Genomic DNA, 9,699 nt, shown 5'->3' with positions numbered 1-9,699 from the left:
CTGTGTCTCTACATTTGCACATCTATCTGTGTGGATGGATAATGAGAGTGTGTTTGTGTGTGTGTGCACAGCAGAGAAAGAGTTAAACGATAAAAAGGCAAAGATGGAGGTGATAGAGATAATAGGGTGAGATGAGGGCACGAGAGTTAAGACAGGAGCACTGAGGCAACATCACATGGCCGAATCCCCTGAAGAGTTAGATAAAAGCCTTCACTTAGTGACAGAGGGGTCTGGTCTCACTATCTCTCCAGCCAGTCATCACTGCTAATCAGAGGGCTGGGCTCCTTTGCAGAGGTCTGAAAGGTGGGAAGGTTCGAATAAACATAGAGACACATATGAACACAATAGATCACACTGCCATGTGTATAGGCAAACATACGTGGATGCATTTTCATTCTATGTTGTACTTATCAATGCAGCGTAATGTGTATTGTTAGTATCTATATTGTGTTTCTGTCCTCCAGCAGTGGCATAGTCTCCAGGCTACTTCAGCATACCTCATATCAGGCAAGTGGAGCGCAGAGAGCCAGGTGAGGGCTTTACTAATGAGGTAAAGCTCAGTGCCTGTGGGGAAATACCAGTGTGAAGTTCTTGAATCAGCCCATTCATTCTGCCTTTTCTTGCCCATGCTACTGTTCTACTACAAGTTCTAAGACTACTACACTGTATTTCAGCACCACTCCAGCTCAGTTCACCTCTAAATTGTGTGGGCTCTGCCAGTTCAAAGTATACAAAAGAAGGCATCCTGGGTTGGCAACCATTTGCAAAGTAATCTTTTTGTTTGCAGACACTGGGAATACAAGAAAAACAGCTTCAGACACCAAGACCATAACACAAACTACAAAATACCTTTTTCTAAGAAACAAATACCAAATGTTTATTTATTTATTACATGTCATTTCAGCTATGATAACAAATCAGCTGTTTTTATTGTGTTGTTAATAGCTCTGTCAATTGAATAACTACCAGTAGTAGTCAGTACAGGCACTCACTGGACTCTTTGTAGGTACACTTCTTCACCTGCTTGTTAACACAACTATTTAATCACACAGTAGCAACTCAGTACATTTAAGCATGTAGACATGTTCAAGATAACCTATTGAAGTTCAAACAAAGCATCATAGTGAGGAAAAAAAGGTGCTTTAAGTGAATTTGAATGTGGCGTAGTTGGGCATGGTTAGTGTCGGATGAGGTGGTCTGGGTATTTTAGAAACTGCGGACCAACTGGGATTTTCTTGCACAACAATCAAGCGGAGAATGGTCTGAAAAAGCAAAAAGATGCAGTTAGTGGCAGTTCTTTGGAAAAAAAAATACTGTGTTACACAAAAATGTAATGTGATTTCAGTAACATATTATTGTAATCATCCAGCACTGAAACTGTACATAAGAATTAACACTACTTGCAGACAGGACATTTTCTCAATGTGAGCCATCCTGAGAGGATATCACCCGCCAATCAAATATTCTCCTAACTAAACAGAGGATGAGGAGAAAGAGAATGAAGAATGATGAAGTGGAAGATTTCTGAATGAAGTCAGGAAGGGGTGAATATAAGAGGATGAGAGCAACATAGATTATTTGGACTACATATATCTGAAATGATAGTCAGTCCTGTACGCTTTGCAGTAAGCTTTAAAAGACACTATAAAGTAGCTGTCAAAGGTAACTCCACAGGGCATGTTATAACCAAAGAAGACGTGGTGAGCTATCAGTAATAGGTATGGACTGTTTTGCCCCAGGTACTTCTGTTTTTGCGTTCTATGTGCCACTATCCATTCACTGTTGGCTGCCCACAGCTGGACCCCAAGGAAGAGCCGTTATAAAAAGCAGTGTATGCCAATTTTCTACACTACAAGCAGAGGCAAGATTGTATACTCTCCTTTCAAGTTTAGAAAAGACAGCACATCCTTGACTTTCTTCTAAGACAAGTGATAAGACTGGGTGGAAAAGTTTTAACACTCTGTGAAAATGTATCAGTAAAAAGTGACAGTGCTGGGTTATGGTTCAGTTATTTTTGTTATTTGCTTCTCTTTCGCTTTTACCAGCCTTATGCTTATTTTCCCATCCTGCTTACATTCCAAACCATGCACTTCCACAGCCTTGTAGGAAAGTTCCTTACATAAGCCTGTCACACTGGATTTACAATAGCCAAGCTATAGGTGAGAGCCAAACACAGTGAGGAAAACCTCCAGCTTTGGGAGGTGCATGCAGATTAAAACCTGCATTCTGCCTGCCAGTGAGAGCTTGCTGAGAGCAGTGCTGGCTCCTGGCCATCAGTAATCTGACAAGGGTTTTACTCGCCCTTACATTACATCCAACCCTGACCCGATGTCAAAGCTGCAGGAATTCAAATCTCTGCATAGATTACAGCAGATCTGATGGGGTTATATAAAGACACACAGTGCTTAAATGTGACTTCTTCTCACAGTGTTTATGACTGATAACAATAAAATGTTAGGTATTTCAACTATCTTCTTATCAGTAAAAGAGAAAGCCAATTTCATGTGGCTAACTCTATATAAAAAATTTTTTTGACTTGAATGCAAACCTAAATATTTTCTTTTATATCTATGACTAAGGCACTGGAACACAGGGAGAATATGATGAAAATGCTCACATTTAAAAACAACAACAACAACAACAACAAAAAAAAAAAAACAAAGAAAAAAGTCACAAAGCTGTTCCTCAGATAAGAAATACAATTTATGTGCAAGCAGTGCATGTTGTGATAAAAACTTTATTGCTAAATAATCACAATAAAAACAGTCACATTCTGATTCAAAACCAGAGTCTTAAAACCAAAATGATATATTTTGGTTACTTCTTAACATTTATACCTTTGATCATGATTAAATCAATCATTAATTACCAACATGACATTTTTAGCTCAACGCAGTTTGGAGTAGCATGCACAGCCCTGCCATAAAAACAAAGACATGAAAATGACTGATTGTTTGTGCAGAAGCCTTTAAAGCTGGGTGCTGATTGTGGCAGCTTTTGGTAGTGCAGCCTTGCTGGGCCCATTGCAGAAGACTTATTTCCACATCAGTGAATGGTACAGGCTAACTCTCAGTGGGCTGGGTGACCCACTTTTACAGCTCTCCAAGTACGTGTAAGCGTTGTGTACTGCAAATCACATAGCACTCGGCCGTTATCTAGATTCACTCACTCTTGTAGCAAAAGGCGAGTTCGATAGCAGGCAGGCCCACCATTAACGTCACAACCCAGAGAGCATCAGAAACACCATTAAAAATAATTTCCTCTACATCTTACATGGACTGTCACGCAGTCCAACCATCACAGCCCTAGTGAAGAAACTTTCTTAGGAACAGATGTGGCTGAAGCAAAACAACTTTAAACTTGTCTTGCTTAGTAAATTGTGTCTTTCTGCAGCAACTGAGCTACATGACCAAGAACATATGCTGTCTCACTGGTGTTTCAATTGATAAATGAAAACACACTACTACTTTGCTATATTTAAATCACAATTATAACATAATATAACATAACATAACATAACATAACATAACATAACATAACATAACATAACATAACATAACATAACATAAGAAATGTCTTCCTCTGCTTCACTTCAAGACTTGCAGCTAAATTTCCTCTCCTTGCTTCTAGGCAATTATAAATGTGAGACTATGTCACAGAATAAGACCTAATTATTGCTACTGTTGCTATGCAACACTAACTAAGAATAAGTGAGATCAGGGGTGATGCCTTAATATGCAATGTTGAACTTTTGAACCTTTGTGATTGAATATGATAATAGTATGGACTCTAAGCACTCTAAGTACGGTACAAAAAAGGAAGAGTACTTTGTGTTCTTGTTGATTATTGATAACAAATTATTTCTTCCTTTGTTGGTTCTGGCAACTATGCCAGAAGCCTCATCAGAACTGATAGTTACACAAGTTTGATACAAAAAATGTAAAAGTGGTAGTGGTATGAAACTAACTGAGAATTGTATAATGCTGCTGGCACTGGTACAAACTACTAAATGTCTAGTATAACAACATCCACAAGCCATGTCAAATTTCTTTGCAAGGCACGGATGTACAGTATAATCAGGATCCCCCGACCCAGTGAGACTTTTAGCATTGTGTCTGTGAAGGTTCTCAGTCATCCAGGTCATCGTAGTCAAAGGAGCTTGCAAAGAAAAGCGTCTGGACTTCTTTAAGTTACTTGAAGACGTTTCACCTCTCATCCGAGAGGCTTCTTCAGTTCTAAGGTCAAATGGTGGAGAGTCCCAGATATAACCCTAGTGGGAGTGTCCCCCCACAGAGGGACAAAAGGACCCCCTGATGATCCTCTAATCGCCTGAGCCAAGGTGTGGAACTGGGTGTGGGTCCCAATCAGCCAGAGTTTCGGGTAATTTCATTGTGAAACCTGGCCCCACCTTATCATGCGAATTCCTGAGGTCAGATGGCCCAGGGTGTGAGTGGGCCTTAAGGCGTCTGGGAAGGGATCTCAAAACTGGATTATAGATGGCAGAGAGTTGGTGTCGTAAACCACCGCCTCTGTTCAAAGATGGTCGCTCACAGTGGACATAGATGGCTTCTTTCACTCCTCTTTCAAACCATCTGTCCTCTCTGTCCAAAATGTGAACATTGGCATCCTCGAAAGAGTGTCCTTTATCCTTAAGATGCAGATGGACAGCTGAATCTTGTCCTGTGGAGGTCGCTCTTCTGTGTTGTGCCATGCGCTTGTGAAGTGGCTGTTTGGTCTCTCCAATGTAGAGGTCTGGGCATTCCTCGCTGCACTGTACGGCATACACCACATTGTTAAGTCTGTGTTTTGGCGTTTTGTCTTTCGGGTGAACCAGTTTTTGTCTGAGTGTGTTGCTGGGTCTGAAGTACACCGGGATGTCATGCTTGGAGAAAACCCTCCTGAGTTTCTCTGATACACCGGCTACATAGGGGATGACAATGTTGTTGCGCCTGTCCTTCTTATCCTCCCTCGCTGGTGTCTGATCTTCTTTTCTGTGCCTCTTTGCTGACTTTAAAAACGCCCATTTAGGATAGCCGCACGTTTTGAGTGCTTCCTTTACATGTGTGTGTTCCTTCTTTTTCCCTTCAGGCTTAGAGGGAACATGTTCTGCCCGGTGGTGTAGGGTCCTAATTACTCCAAGTTTGTGTTCCAGAGGGTGATGGGAGTCAAACAGGACAAGTTTGTGGACAAGGCTCAGCGGGCCCAACACTCGAAAGGAAAAGAAAGACAACGCAGGAAATTTCACACCTTGCATTCAAAAACACACACTCCTCATTCTGAATCTGAACCTACACAACCCATAGAAGAAAACACACCTGAAGACAGTCAGGAGAAATGGGTTAAGAACTTTTCAGACAGGAATCTCACTGAACCTGAAAAGAGAGTATTAGCCAAAGGTCTCAATTTTGCCATTTCTCCACAACAGTTGCCCATAGTGGACCTCATCACAGCCACAGAATCTGCCATTCGGATTAATAAATTATCACAGACAGAAGCAAAGCAAATCAGGATGAAAGTCTCAGCCACCCTCTCCAGTGCCAAAGTCCCTCCGTCCAACCTCACAATACAGGAAAAGAAGGCCGTCGCTTCCCTGAGCAAAGACCACAACATCACTGTTTTACCAGCGGATAAGGGAAGATGCACCGTGGTCCTAAACACTACAGATTACCATACAAAGATCACTACTCTCCTCAGTGACAACAATACCTACGAAGCCTTAAAGCGAGACCCCACAAGCAGCTACAAAAAAGAAAGTTATAGCTTGCCTTCAAGACTTGGAAAAGGACAAAATCATTGACCGCCTTACTTATCACCGCCTTTACCCAGGGGATGCCATACCCTGCATTTACGGACTTCCAAAAATCCACAAGGAAGCTGTCCCACTCAGACCCATAGTCAGTAGCATAAACTCAGCCACTTATAACATTGCAAAACACCTTGCTACCATCCTTGCTCCTCTCGTGGGGAACACCCCACACCACATCAAGAACTCCACCGACTTCACTGACAAGGTCCAGAAACTTACCCTGGATCCAGATGAAACCATAGTGTCCTTTGATGTAGTCTCTCTCTTCACTTGCATACCCACCACGGAGGCAGTGGAGACTGTCAGAAAACGACTACAAGAAGACAGCTCCTTGGAGGACAGGACCAACTTCACACCCGATCAGATTTGCACACTGTTAGACCTCTGCCTCACCACTACATATTTCAAATACAACGAAGGCTTCTACAGACAAAAACATGGCTGTGCCATGGGCTCCCCCATGTCACCTATTGTAGCCAACCTTTACATGGAGGAAGTGGAAAGGAAGGCTCTTGGCTCTTTCAAAGGAAGAGTACCCAGCCACTGGTACAGATATGTAGACGACACCTGGGTCAAAATCAAGACACAAGAAGTGGAATCCTTCACTGCGCACATCAACGCTGTGGATAAAAACATCAAGTTCACCAGGGAAGACACGAAGGATGACTGTTTGCCTTTCCTGGACTGCGCTGTGCACATTGAAGAGAATGGCAACCTCAACATCGAAGTTTACCGGAAGCCCACACACACGGACCAGTACCTCCTGTTTGACTCCCATCACCCTCTGGAACACAAACTTGGAGTAATTAGGACCCTACACCACCGGGCAGAACATGTTCCCTCTAAGCCTGAAGGGAAAAAGAAGGAACACACACATGTAAAGGAAGCACTCAAAACGTGCGGCTATCCTAAATGGGCGTTTTTAAAGTCAGCAAAGAGGCACAGAAAAGAAGATCAGACACCAGCGAGGGAGGATAAGAAGGACAGGCGCAACAACATTGTCATCCCCTATGTAGCCGGTGTATCAGAGAAACTCAGGAGGGTTTTCTCCAAGCATGACATCCCGGTGTACTTCAGACCCAGCAACACACTCAGACAAAAACTGGTTCACCCGAAAGACAAAACGCCAAAACACAGACTTAACAATGTGGTGTATGCCGTACAGTGCAGCGAGGAATGCCCAGACCTCTACATTGGAGAGACCAAACAGCCACTTCACAAGCGCATGGCACAACACAGAAGAGCGACCTCCACAGGACAAGATTCAGCTGTCCATCTGCATCTTAAGGATAAAGGACACTCTTTCGAGGATGCCAATGTTCACATTTTGGACAGAGAGGACAGATGGTTTGAAAGAGGAGTGAAAGAAGCCATCTATGTCCACTGTGAGCGACCATCTTTGAACAGAGGCGGTGGTTTACGACACCAACTCTCTGCCATCTATAATCCAGTTTTGAGATCCCTTCCCAGACGCCTTAAGGCCCACTCACACCCTGGGCCATCTGACCTCAGGAATTCGCATGATAAGGTGGGGCCAGGTTTCACAATGAAATCACCCGAAACTCTGGCTGATTGGGACCCACACCCAGTTCCACACCTTGGCTCAGGCGATTAGAGGATCATCAGGGGGTCCTTTTGTCCCTCTGTGGGGGGACACTCCCACTAGGGTTATATCTGGGACTCTCCACCATTTGACCTTAGAACTGAAGAAGCCTCTCGGATGAGAGGTGAAACGTCTTCAAGTAACTTAAAGAAGTCCAGACGCTTTTCTTTGCAAGCTCCTTTGACGACTTTTAGCATTGCATCTTGAAACAGTCTGCAGCTAAAACAAACACAAAGTCAGAAACTGACTTTTAATCCTTGTGACAGAGATGACACTATAGGGATCACTGATATCTCGTTTAACTTTATGTTTTTTTAAAAATAATCAGATTTTGCAATGAAATCCTAGAAATATTTAAATCCTAGAGTCCCAAATGCATACCTCTTCATCTAGATGACCAGAGCTGCTGTCTGTGACATGCCGTAGTCAGAAAGTCTTTTTATGGAAGGTGTCTCAGGAAAACTGTTACACACAAAGTTTGTAGGTTTTGGAACTAATGCAGTAGGTGCACTCATATGAAAAGATCAGCCCCAAGCTGACTATCACGCTCAGCATCATTCACAATATGGAACCTCTGGGTCATGATGCTGTAGAACACGTTGCAGAGCCAAATATTTTCTCACATATCTATTGACTCTCAAAGTGAAAGTTTACTGCTAATCTCAGTAAATGAACAGGGCCAGGTTCTTTCTTGTCCAGAGATTTACAGATGTTGGTAAAAGGAGAGATGCACTGCAGATGATGATCTGCATGTAGGAAGATAAAATCCATCATCAGACAGCTTTTTAAATCTAATATATAGGAGTCTGCTAAACCAAAAAAGACTAAATATAATATATTGGATTTTAGGGATGGGTATTGATAAGATTTTCACGATTCCGCGTCCATTTTCCATTCTGTTTAACGATTCGATTCTTTGTCGATTCTCTTATCGATTCTTTTTAAAAAGGAGAACACTAAGGTCGATTAGCTTAGAACTTTGTTTTATATCTTCTCTTTGAACGAGATTTCAAAGAGAAGATATAAACATTTTTTGGAGTAACATGGCCTTACAAACCCAACAGTGAGATCTTAAGAGATCCACAGCCTATGGCTCTTCAATGGGGTGTCACAGGGTCCCCAGGAAAAAAAATTGTAAATGTAAAATAATAAAATAAATGTTCTTCTGTAGCAATAACAAAGTATAACATAAATTATTCAGTAGCAATTACACAAGAATATCCAGTAATGTCCCTGCCTACAATTAAACACATTCACTTACTGAAAATCGGGGGCATCTTCTGTGGCAAATGGGTGCAAGCCTTTTATCACAAACTTAGTTACTGCTCGGTGACGTTCGTCTATCCTGGCCTGAAAGGAGACGCTACCGGTAGACTACAGCGAGAACTGCCAGCATCTGAAGCAGACTCTGTCTCTCTCTCTCATCATGGTCACCTAAATGCACAGTAATGGCAGGTTTTGTAATAAGGCAGATCGCGCTAACATAATATGCACTGTTAGTTGATTATTTACCTGCCGCATTAACGGGAGAGGACGTGCAAACGTTACCACTGCTGCTGGGTTGAGATTCACGAGTCCGTAGCGGAATTAAAAACACGACATTCATTTAAGGTTATCGCGTGTTTTGTGAGCAAATGCTTTTGCATATTCGTAGTGTTTCCTCCCTTAAATGAAATATCTACTTTGCAAGTATTGCAAGTTGCCCTGTTGTCATCCGTTCTCGTAAAGTACAAACAAACTTTTGAGCGTTTGAGCCGCTTACGCGCCGTGTTTCCTGCCAGGTAAACTGGAACTGGCGACTGGAATCGATAACGGAATCGTTTGCAAAAATGGCAAACAATTCCAAGGAATTGAAACAGTGGGAACCGGTTCTCAACAAGAACCGGGTTTCGATACCCATCCCTATTGGATTTACATGCCCATGCTACAGTATTATCTGACATGCTATCTGTTGGCAGACTGATGTACTTTATCACACTGTTAGACCAAAATGGATTTACGTTTAGATGCCAAGTCAACCATCTATAAAAAAGTGTAATACTACATTGAGACACCATCCATCCCTTTAAGTATATAATGAACAATTTGTATGTAAGATTCTATTTAATCAAATATTACACTCATATGGTATAACTTTTATTACGGTCGCATATTTTACATGTATTTTGGTTTACCTATATATTTCAATAACGTGCACCTGACCAAACACATTAAATTAGAGAATAGAAAAAACATCATTCTGTAAGTTCTTCTAAATAAAATGGCTTAAAATCCCATTGCCTTGAGTACA

The 9,699-nt window shown here is 42.0% G+C and overlaps 1 long non-coding RNA gene across 3 annotated transcripts; it reads right to left on the bottom strand.

The window, feature by feature from the left end:
- Positions 1–850: 850 nt before the first annotated feature.
- Positions 851–9,323, bottom strand: LOC146525994 (uncharacterized). Of its 3 annotated transcripts, XR_014873644.1 has the most exons (3): positions 8,671–9,323; positions 7,791–7,871; positions 851–1,262 (listed from the first exon to the last, which is right to left on the bottom strand). It is a non-coding gene; the product is annotated as an uncharacterized LOC146525994 (long non-coding RNA). The 3 variants fall into 3 exon arrangements; XR_014873643.1 differs by having other exon boundaries at positions 7,791–9,323; XR_014873642.1 differs by lacking the exon at positions 7,791–7,871.
- Positions 9,324–9,699: the final 376 nt, after the last annotated feature.

This window comes from Neolamprologus multifasciatus, chromosome 1 (genome assembly GCF_963576455.1).
Source record: "Neolamprologus multifasciatus chromosome 1, fNeoMul1.2, whole genome shotgun sequence".
Classification (NCBI taxonomy): domain Eukaryota; kingdom Metazoa; phylum Chordata; class Actinopteri; order Cichliformes; family Cichlidae; genus Neolamprologus; species Neolamprologus multifasciatus.
This window is presented reverse-complemented; position numbering and strand designations above follow the sequence as displayed.